We start from the raw sequence: 9869 nt of genomic DNA on the forward strand, positions 1-9869 counted from the left end.
AAAAAAATTGTAAATGGAAGATTATAAGAGAGGGTTTCGCGTGCCAGCAGAAGTTACTGGCGTGCCACGTTTGGCACGCGTGCCAGGGGTTGCCCACCCCTGTCCTAGGTGCTTCACACATACTTTGAGCTACTCAATCCTTAGGCGGGCAGCTTTAGCACGTCCACTTTGCAGGAGAGGCCACAGGGAGGTTGACTTGCCCAAGTTCACGTAGTTTATGTGTGACCTTGAAAAAAGGACTCGGTAGCTCTCTCCCAAGACCTCTCGCCCGAGGCCAGCTCCCCGGGCCGGGTGGATGCCGAGGGGAGAGAGGGCAGGTGGCGGCTTTTCTTCAGAGAACACTTGCACAGGATGGCACCTGTCCTCAGTTGGCACTCTGCCGTCCGCTGTGGCCATTCTCCGCCTGACACACACGCTTAGGCTGTCGGCCAGGCCCACATTTATTTGTACGCCCAGGGCTCAGACAGGTCCATAGATTACAGTTACATAGCCTCATGCCTCAGCCCAGCTTGTCAGAGCTGAGCACTCGTCAGGACGTCACAGGCTCTTCACGTCCAGTCCTAAGCTGCCTGCTCTTGTTGGGGTGGCTCCAGCTGGCCGCCACCCCAGGCGGCCCATGCAGGGGGCACTTATAAAGGAAGACTCCCTCACGGGGTGTTTGGTATGAACTCTTCGCCCACCCTCATCCTTGCATCTTACTCTGTCCCTTTCTCACATCTTCTGACCTTGTGAATCATTTAACTCACACTCCTTAATGCGTTTTCACCACTCCCAGGATGAAGTCTCACCCCCTGCAAGGATTCACAATGCCAAGCAGCCCGTGGCCTGCCTGCCTCTCAGGCTGCCCCAGCCTCCTGCGCCTCCTTCAGTTTCTTACCAACGAGCAGGATGTTTTCCCTCATAAAGATGGGAGAGTGGTTTTTCTATAACTATTAGGCACTCGCCTTCTAGTGACGGAAAGGCTGTGTTCACCAACACGATTCTTGTTTTTTAGGGCTGGATACATACCAGCAACCAGCTCACAATTTAAATCACTTCCTTGGAGTACTGGGACTACACTCTAACCAACTGAGCCACCTGGTCAGGGCTTAAGTCACTTCTTTTTAAGTCCCTTCAACCACTGAATCAGTTTTCTGCTTTTGTAACTGACACCAAGGTTTGGCTGCCTGTCACCACAAAAGCCAAACTCCTGAGACAGGTGAACAAGAAAAGAGGTTTATTCAAGTGCTGGTCACCTGAGAAGATGGGGTCTCTTGTCCAAAGCCCATCTCCCACTTCAGTGCAGGCAGAGGTTTCCATAACGAGGGAGAGGAAAAGCAGAGCACAGACACCAAGAGGAAGGGGTTGAAAAATTATCCATGTGCAGGCCACACAGTCCATTCCCGTAAGGACCTCAAGCCTGGTCAAGTGATGGCCTGTGTGTCATCCTGGTCTTTGTCCCCCTGGCTTATGTGATCCTGGTTCTATGGTTGAAGGTCAGCAAATATCTCAGAACTGAGATGACTGAAGGTAAAGGTCTGCATCTTTTTTAATTGGTTTCAGAGAGGAAGGGAGGAGAGACAGAAACATCCTATCTAATAAAAGGGTAATATGCAAATAGACTAAATGGCAGAACAACCCAACAACCAACCAAAGAGTAATATGCTAATGATATGCTAAGGCTGCTCAACCACTTGCTATGATGTGCACTGACCACCAGGGGGAAGATGCTCCAACCAGTAGGTTAGCTTGCTGCTGGAATCCAGCCAATCGTGACTGAGTGAGACAGGCCAGACATGCCCTAGAGCCCTCCTGTGGTCCCTCCCTGCTGGCCAACCTCCCACATCCCTTCCCGGCCTCGATCATGCACTGGTGGGGTCCCTCAGCCTGGCCTTCACCCTCTCATAATCCTGGACACCTTGGGGAATGTTGGAGAGCCATTTTCAGCCCAATCCTGCAGGCCAGGCGGAGGGGCCCCACTGGTGCATGAATTCGTGCACTGGGCCTCTAGTCAATAATGAGAGAGATTCACTGATCAGCTGTCTCTTGCATGTCCCCCATAGGGGATTGTGTCTGCAACCCAGGCAGGTGCCCTGACCAGGAATCAGTGACCTCCTGGTTCATAGGTTGACGCTCAACCACTGAGCCACACCTACCAGGCTGGAGTCTGCATCTTCTGAGGTTAGTTCCTAGGATTCTTATACAAACATGCTATTTATCTACAAGCTATAGTAGTCAGAGTCAGTATTTACAGAAGCCAGGTCCAAGGCTGATGGGTGGGTTACAGTGGTGGGGATGCTGCTGAACTTTCATATTTACTGGAGTCGCATATGTGCCTTTCAGAGGAAAGTCCGGAAGGCCCACAGCACAAAGGCTGCATGGACTCCTTACAGGCTTGCAGGAAGATCCCGTCTCCTCCAGCTGTAACATTTGGGCAGGTAAACAGACCAATAGGCTGAACACTCCTTGAGAATAGGGCCTTATTTTGGGGTCTTTGGCAGAATTTGGCATTTGCTAGACTGAATGGAAAGGGGTGGGATCTGGGAAGAAGAGAAGGAGAAGCTCCTAGCACTCACTGCAGACCTGCCCGGAAGCAGGTGCTTTGTTACATTGTATCCTCCAATACTCAGACAACTCTGTGAAGAAACACAGCATCCGCTGTTAGAGGAGGCGGCAGAGCAGAGCAGTTAAACCAGGACTCGCCTGGCGGGGCAGCGGCAGTGTGGGAACCCCCAGGACCCCCAGCTGGGTCCCGGCTGCCCTCAGCTCAGGCCCGCTCCCTTTCCCCTGCAGCCACGAGGCCCTGTTCTCAAGCCTCTAGTGGGGGCCTCTTGACATCGCAAGAGCCTGCAGCTCAGCCGCCCTTCACGGTTTGTCAGATTCCGTTTGCCACGCTGGCGGCACGCAGTTTCCGAGAAGGGAGCTCAGCGCCAGTCCGCCTGCAGCCCCGGCCTGGACACTCGGATGTCGCCGCCTGGTTGGGGTGTTTTGAAGTCTCACTCACAGGTGCCTGCAGCGCGGAATTAGTCTTGCTTTTTCCGGGATGGGGAATATTGGGTTGTTGAACTGGTTCTAACAGGGAGCATTTATTTTTTTGAGGAGCCTAAGTTTTTGTTAAATGCTGAGATATATTTTGGGGATTAAATTGCTGTAGACATGGAAACAGGAACATTTGGGTTATGTTACAGTTGCCAATTTCTCATACACATCAACAATCTGTCTCCTTTCGAAGTCTGACAGTTGGCAGAGAACCTTGGGCACATGAAGTTGCAATTGTTCTCAGAAATTGAACATCAGCCTCTGATCCTCACTGCTGCATTGCAGCCATCCCCGCCCGCCTGCACCCAGCTCCAGCTCACCGTCGCCTCGCGAGGGGCAGGGACTTGATGCTCCCCACCTCTGCTGTGGGGTCGCCAGCTGCGGGGAGAAGGCCATGAGACGCAGGAACTAATCTATTTCCTAGCAACCGAGGAAACCATTTCTCCTCTGTCAGCAGGAATGCTCAGATGCGTGTTAGCCACAAAGGCCCCTTCTCCCCATAGTGAACCCTGTTTGCAGGCGGGTTTTCCGCCAGCTAGCGTGGCACTCCGTCCTGGTGTCCCCAAGCTCGCGTGCTTGCCATTTGGAACCCCCCAAAATACGACCGGGTGAGTGCTGGCTACTAATGTGCTCAATGCCGTGCCTGGCGGACCGACGCCCGCCTAATTACCAGGAAGATTACTGGTGCTATTCATTGAATGGTTGTAAAACTCGGGTAAAGTCAGATGTTTGTCAAATCCGTTTTATTTTTATTTTTTAAATATATTTTATTGATTTTTTACAGAGAGGAAGGGAGAGGGATAGAGAGTTAGAAACATCAATGAGAGAGAAACATCGATCAGCTGCCTCCTGCATACCTCCTATTGGGGATGTGCCCACAACCAAGGTACATGCCCTTGACCGGAATCGAATCTGGGACCCTTGAGTCCATCCACTGAGCCAAACCGGTCAGGGCAATCCGTTTTCAATTTACTAGGGCGGCTGTTGAAAGTCTTTCCGGCTGTAGAATAAACAGGCACAAAGCACACTAACCAGACTCATCTGGAGACGTGGACACAGAGGCAGCGCTTGCTGAGCAATTAGCGGTCAGGGTCAGCGATGCCACCGACTCGGCGTGGGCATGGACGGTGGCGGATGGCCGTGCTCTGTGAAGCCGTGTGCTGGCGACTGTTCTGACGGAGTGGGCTGGCGTGTGCCCATTCGATTGCCAAGAATCACCTCCACCTTAAGCCACACCAGGCTTCCTGGGGACTGCAGGTCTGTCCCCTGTAACTGGATGACACTTCCCTGATACAGCTCCTCACACGGGTCCTCGGTTTCCCCGGAAGGTCCTGGTCTCGGGGCCTTGCCGCTCTGAGCCCCTCCGATGACCTGTTCAAACATCACGTCCTACCCGTCCGACCCTGGCCCAGGGAGCAAGGAAGAAGAGTAAATTCTCGGACCCACCCCAGACCTAGCGAGTCGGAATTGCCTCCTAACAAGATGCCAGGTGCTTCCTGTGCACATTAGAGACGAAGAAACGCCACTCCTCGCGGGTCTTCCAAGCTGTCCCAGGACAAGGCTCGTCTGAGGTGCTCATTGAACACCCTGCCTCCTGCCCTCCCCAAGGGTTCCCCCCGCAGAGCGGCTAGGAGGGGCCTGGGTGCCTGATGCCTTCCTTTTCCGGAGAGAAAGTCATGACTCTGCTCAGACCCCGTGGGTCTTGGTCCTGGTTGTACATTAGAACCACCTGGTGAGCTTCTAAAAACACACTGGAGCCAGGAGTCACTCACAGCCTCCCACTCACCTGGGGCAGGGGAGCGGGCACTTCCCTGGGATTCCGATGTGCAGCTGCTGTGCCAACCCGGGTTCCCAGATTCAGCAGTTCTCAAAACAAAACAAAACACCAGGGTCTGTAGCCCAGTAGCACCAGCAGGGCCTGGGGCCGTGTCAGAAATGCACACTGAGGGCCTCCTGCTCAGCCCCTGGACGCGGGGCCCAGCTCTGTGCTTCGCTATGCTGTCCAGGCCAGACTGGCCGCGTAGCGTGTGGGCCAGAGCCAGGTGAAAACGCAGGGCCCTGTGCACAATTACTGGGAATCTCACGATGCTGACAGCACGACACTGAGCCAGACGGACAGTCGTCTGAGCACCCCAGGGCCGGCTCTGCCTGGGCTGGTGTGCACACGGGCTCGCGTTCCTGCTGCTCAGCCTGGCCAGCGGCCCCGAGGCCAGCTCCGTGACTTCATCCCACTGTCCAGGCGGGAAACAGAGCAAAGGCCAGGGCCACTGGTCGGCTGACTATCTTGAGTGTCAGTTGCTGCCCCCCTTCACCCTCCTCCTGCCGCAGGAACTGTCAGCCCCGAGCCGGCCTGCTCTCACTGTGGTGAGGACCTGCTGCAGCAGAGGGCCCTGCAAGGTCTCCACGGCCCCAAGCACTCTGCTCTGTCGGAATGTACAGCTCACAAGCACAGGTTTTTGGTTGGTTTATCCTTTGCCAACAAGCACCTGGAGGCTCACACAGGGACAGAGCCATCAAAGGTCAGAGTCAGAATTTCAATCCAGTCCTTCTCTCACTTTTTAAAATTTTTTTTCTTTTCTCCTTTCCTTTCTCTTTCCTCTCTCCTCTCTCCTTTCTCCTCTCTCCACTCTCTTCTCTCCTCTCTCCTCTCTTCACTCTTCTCTTCTTTTAATCCAGGCCCCTCTGACCCCTACTTCCTCCCACATTTCTGGCTGCCAGTGCTCTAAACATTACAGAATAACTGTGCCCCCACCTTGTCGGTTTGAAAAGGAAAGGAGTGAAGCACCAGGGAAAGAAGTTAAAGTCTTCAGGAATCTAGAAAAAGAGAAGGCCCTTCAATTACACCGGGAGAGGGAGCTCTACGGCAGTGGTTCTCAACCTTCTGGCCCTTCAAATACAGTTCCCCATAACATTATTTCCGTGGCTACTTCATAGCTGTCATGTTGCTACTGTTGTGAATCGTCATGTAAATATCTGATATGCAGGATGGTCTTAGGCGACCCCTGGGAAAGGGTCGTTCGACCGCCAAAGGGGTCGCGGCCCACAGGTTGAGAACCGCTGCTCTAAGGGGACACTGACCCCATGCTGTGCTGGGTGTCTGGGAGCAGTTACTTCCCCACTCTAGTCTGATTCCCCCTCTATATCCCAGGTGTGGTCACAACACCCACCTTTGAAGTTTAACGTTTAAAGAGCCAACTATGACTCTCAGCACATCGTAAGCACTCAATAAAAGATGGTCGTTGTTATTATTACTAAGCAGACCTTTGCCCCTCATCAGAGGGATTGTATTTTAATCCTCACCCAAAAATATGTTATTGATTTTTGGGGAGAGAGAGAGAAACATTGATGTGAGGAGAGAAGCATCTATCAGTTGCCACCCGTATGCACCCTGACTGGGGATCAAACCTGCAACCCAGGTGTGCGTCCTGAGCAGACAGCCCTTTCGTGTTCGGGACACCCTCCAGCCACCTGAGACCCGGGCTGGGCCGGCCAGTGGGAGTTTTGAGTAAAAGTGTTTGCTCCCCCTCTCCCTACCTCCCCTCCCCCAACACCTTTCTCCTCCCTCCCAATGGGAGACCTGAGCTTCTGTCCCAACTCACCACCAGGTCGTTTAGACCTGGGACTCATAGCTACGGTCTCTGGGCCTCGGTTCCCTCATCTGACAGTAACAGGCTTGACCCAGGGACCATTTGCAGGGAAAGCCCTGTTTCTGAACATTTGGGTTCTTGAAAGACATTTGAAAAGAGCTTTGGGAAGGAGAGGCTTCTGGGCCAGTTCACTGAGGCTGAGGTTGGCGTGCCCTGTGTGCACTGGAAGGAGGTGGGGACAGAAATCCCAGCCGACCCTGGGGATCTGGTTCAAGGGTCACCTGGCATTTCCATGAGGACTGTAAGGACTCTCGACCCTGAGGGGACCCTATTCGGCCACCAAAGCTGCTTAGGGGACATTGATTTTAAGCTGATATTAAAAAACAAAAAAACTCAGAAAGAACCTTTGATCCTCCCCCAGACTCGGCCCAAGAGACTCAGACAGAGAAACCTGCTCAGGAGGGAGTCCTGGATGCCACCTCAGCCTCATCTGCCTCAAACTCATCTGGTCCAGCCTCATCTGCCTCAGCCTCATCTGGTCCAGCCTCATCTGCCTCAGCCTCATCTGGTCCAGCCTCATCTGCCTCAGCCTCATCTGGTCCAGCCTCATCTGCCTCAGCCTCATCTGCCTCAGCCTCGTCTGGTCCAGCCTCATCTGGTCCAGCCTCATCTGCCTCAGCCTCATCTGCCTCAGCCTCATCTGGTCCAGCCTCATCTGGTTCAGCCTCATCTGGTCCAGCCTCATCTGCCTCAGCCTCATCTGCCTCAGCCTCGTCTGGTCCAGCCTCATCTGGTTCAGCCTCATCTGGTTCAGCCTCATCTGGCCCAGCCTCATCTGCCTCAGCCTCATCTGCCTCAGCCTCATCTGGTCCAGCCTCATCTGCCTCAGCCTCATCTGCCTCAGCCTCATCTGGTCCAGCCTCATCTGGTTCAGCCTCATCTGGTCCAGCCTCATCTGCCTCAGCCTCATCTGCCTCAGCCTCATCTGGTCCAGCCTCATCTGGTTCAGCCTCATCTGGTTCAGCCTCGTCTGATCCAGCCTCGTCCGGTTCACCCTGGTAACAGGAGGCTTTGGCAGTGCCTGTTGGCTGGACTCCCAAGCCCCAGGGCCTCTGCAGGCCTCCGGGGACTTGCCTGCCACAGTGTCCCGCTCTCACCAGCCTGCATGTCTCTTGTGGTCCCTCCTAAAACCTGACACCCCTCCCGCCCCCACCCTGGCTTTTCCTTTGTCCAGGAAAGCCTTTCACCCCCACGTGACCACCCTGTCTCTGGGAATGTTCATTGTTGTGAGGACACGGGATTCCTCCACGGTGTTGCAGGAAAGGCATTTTAGGGACACACATGCCAGGATTTGAGGGGCGAGGTTTAGTGGAGCAAAAACAAAAGCCCGCCCCCCAAGCACAGGCTCAGCGAGTTCCCTGTGGGACAAGCCCAGCCTCTGGCCGCCTGTCCTCACCGAGCAGGGGCGCCAGGACCCCAGCGGGGCGTTCGCGGCGTGGAGGCTCCGTCCTGCTTCCTCTCTGCTCCGTGGGCCGCGCGGCCACTGCACAGTGTGCGACCCAGGCCTCCTCTCGCTTTGACTGTCTCCTTGGGCTCAGGAAGAGCCCGCTTTCCTTCAAACCAGCCAGAGCCTTTCCTAGTATCCTGTTGCCGACCCCCTGCCCACCCTTTCCCCAAGCTTTCCCGGCCCAGCACATCTGGTTGACAGGCAGGTGCCCAGAAGAGGAATTCCCCCTTTATCACCCCCCCCTAATCTGAGGAGACTGGAAAGTGGTCTTTCCTGCCTTCTTGGGGACCAGTCTCTTCGGCTGAGGGTGCAGTGGTTCCCTGGAGGGTCTGGGAAGTGCCTCTCCCGGGAATCCAGCTTAATTGGGGGTCTGGCTTCCTTCCCTTGTTACTCCCTAGCCAGTGGCCGCTGTCACCAGCTGACTTGCCTGTGTTACCCCTGATTCTGTTCCTGCCCCTGCTGGTTGGTTACTGTGCAGCCAGAACTGACCAGGCGGGAAGAATAGTGTTCATATCTGTTCAGCCCCCACCCCCATGAGCATAGGTCGGAGTTCGGAGTAACATGAACTGTGGCAGCTCCAGTTCTCGCCTTTGCACGCGGGTCCCCAGAAGCCGGCTCCGAGGGGACCATGAGCAGGACGTCCTCTTGGGACCCATGTCTGGGGAAGGGGAGGAGGAGGCGAGCTGGCAGAGGGAGTGGGAGCGGCGAGGCGGCCACAGGAAGGCCGCGGCGCTCCAGGGGGTTCTGCTAGGAGCACCTGAGAGTCATCTGAGTGGGGGTGGGAGGTCAGGACTTTACACCCCAAGAACAGGGGTCCGGCCTTGCTGGGAGCAGCTTTCCTCAGCCAGGCCATCCTCGCAGGCCACTGAGCGCCCGCGCTGGGTGGCTCCGGGCGAGTCCCAGGTGCCTCGTTCGTTCCTGCGAGGGAAGGTGCTCCTGGCGGCACCCACCACCCCCTGTCCTGGCCGCTGCAGAGGAATCCCCAACTCCGTGGCCTCCGCCTGGGCAGCGCACCTGCTGGAGGTGATGTAGTCCTCTGTGTCCGCCGCCCTGGCGGGGAGGTGGCGATCTGTCCATGTGAGCACTGGGTGAGCCCAGTTGTCGGTGCCAGTACTCACCGTAGGCCAGGTTTGAATGTCTCCAACTTCCTGGACAGCCCTTCACCGTGAGCTCCCAGCAGCCAGTGGGGATGCAGGGCCTGGAGGGGCTGTGCACCGCTGTGCCTCCCACACGCAGCGGCCCAGGGAGCTGTGCCCAGTAACCCCCACCAGGCCAGCCATGAGGGCGGCCTGCTGCAGCACCGCCGGGGCTGTTAGAAGTGCGCTCGCTCACCGCTCACTGTGAGATCAAAGGCGGTCACGGAGAACGGAGGCTCAGGTCTCAGGGACAGGCCAGCGAGTTGTCCAGACAGTAGGAATGCAGCGCGGCCTCTGGGCTGTCTGTAAGGGCTTCACTAGGCACAACTGCAAATGCGCCCATGCCCCGCCTCAGGCCCAGGAATGGCTGCAACAAAGCGGGTCCTCTGAGGGTTTCTGTGCTCGCTTGCTAATTAAGAGCTGAGAAACCCTAAGTGTGGTGGAGTCTCCTTTAAAACGCAGGCGCCTTCAGCGGCAGCTCCGTCTGCAAGCACCAGGTTTACTGCTTCTCTGGTGCTGCGGTTCTGTGCAAACTGAAGGCAAGGCCAGACCCAGGAAGGTGGTGCCGAGGTGCCATCCTCGCCCCACGTGGCGGCCTCAGAGCCAAGCCTGTGGGGTGCC

Source organism: Myotis daubentonii, chromosome 14 (genome assembly GCF_963259705.1).
Source record: "Myotis daubentonii chromosome 14, mMyoDau2.1, whole genome shotgun sequence".
NCBI lineage: Eukaryota > Metazoa > Chordata > Mammalia > Chiroptera > Vespertilionidae > Myotis > Myotis daubentonii.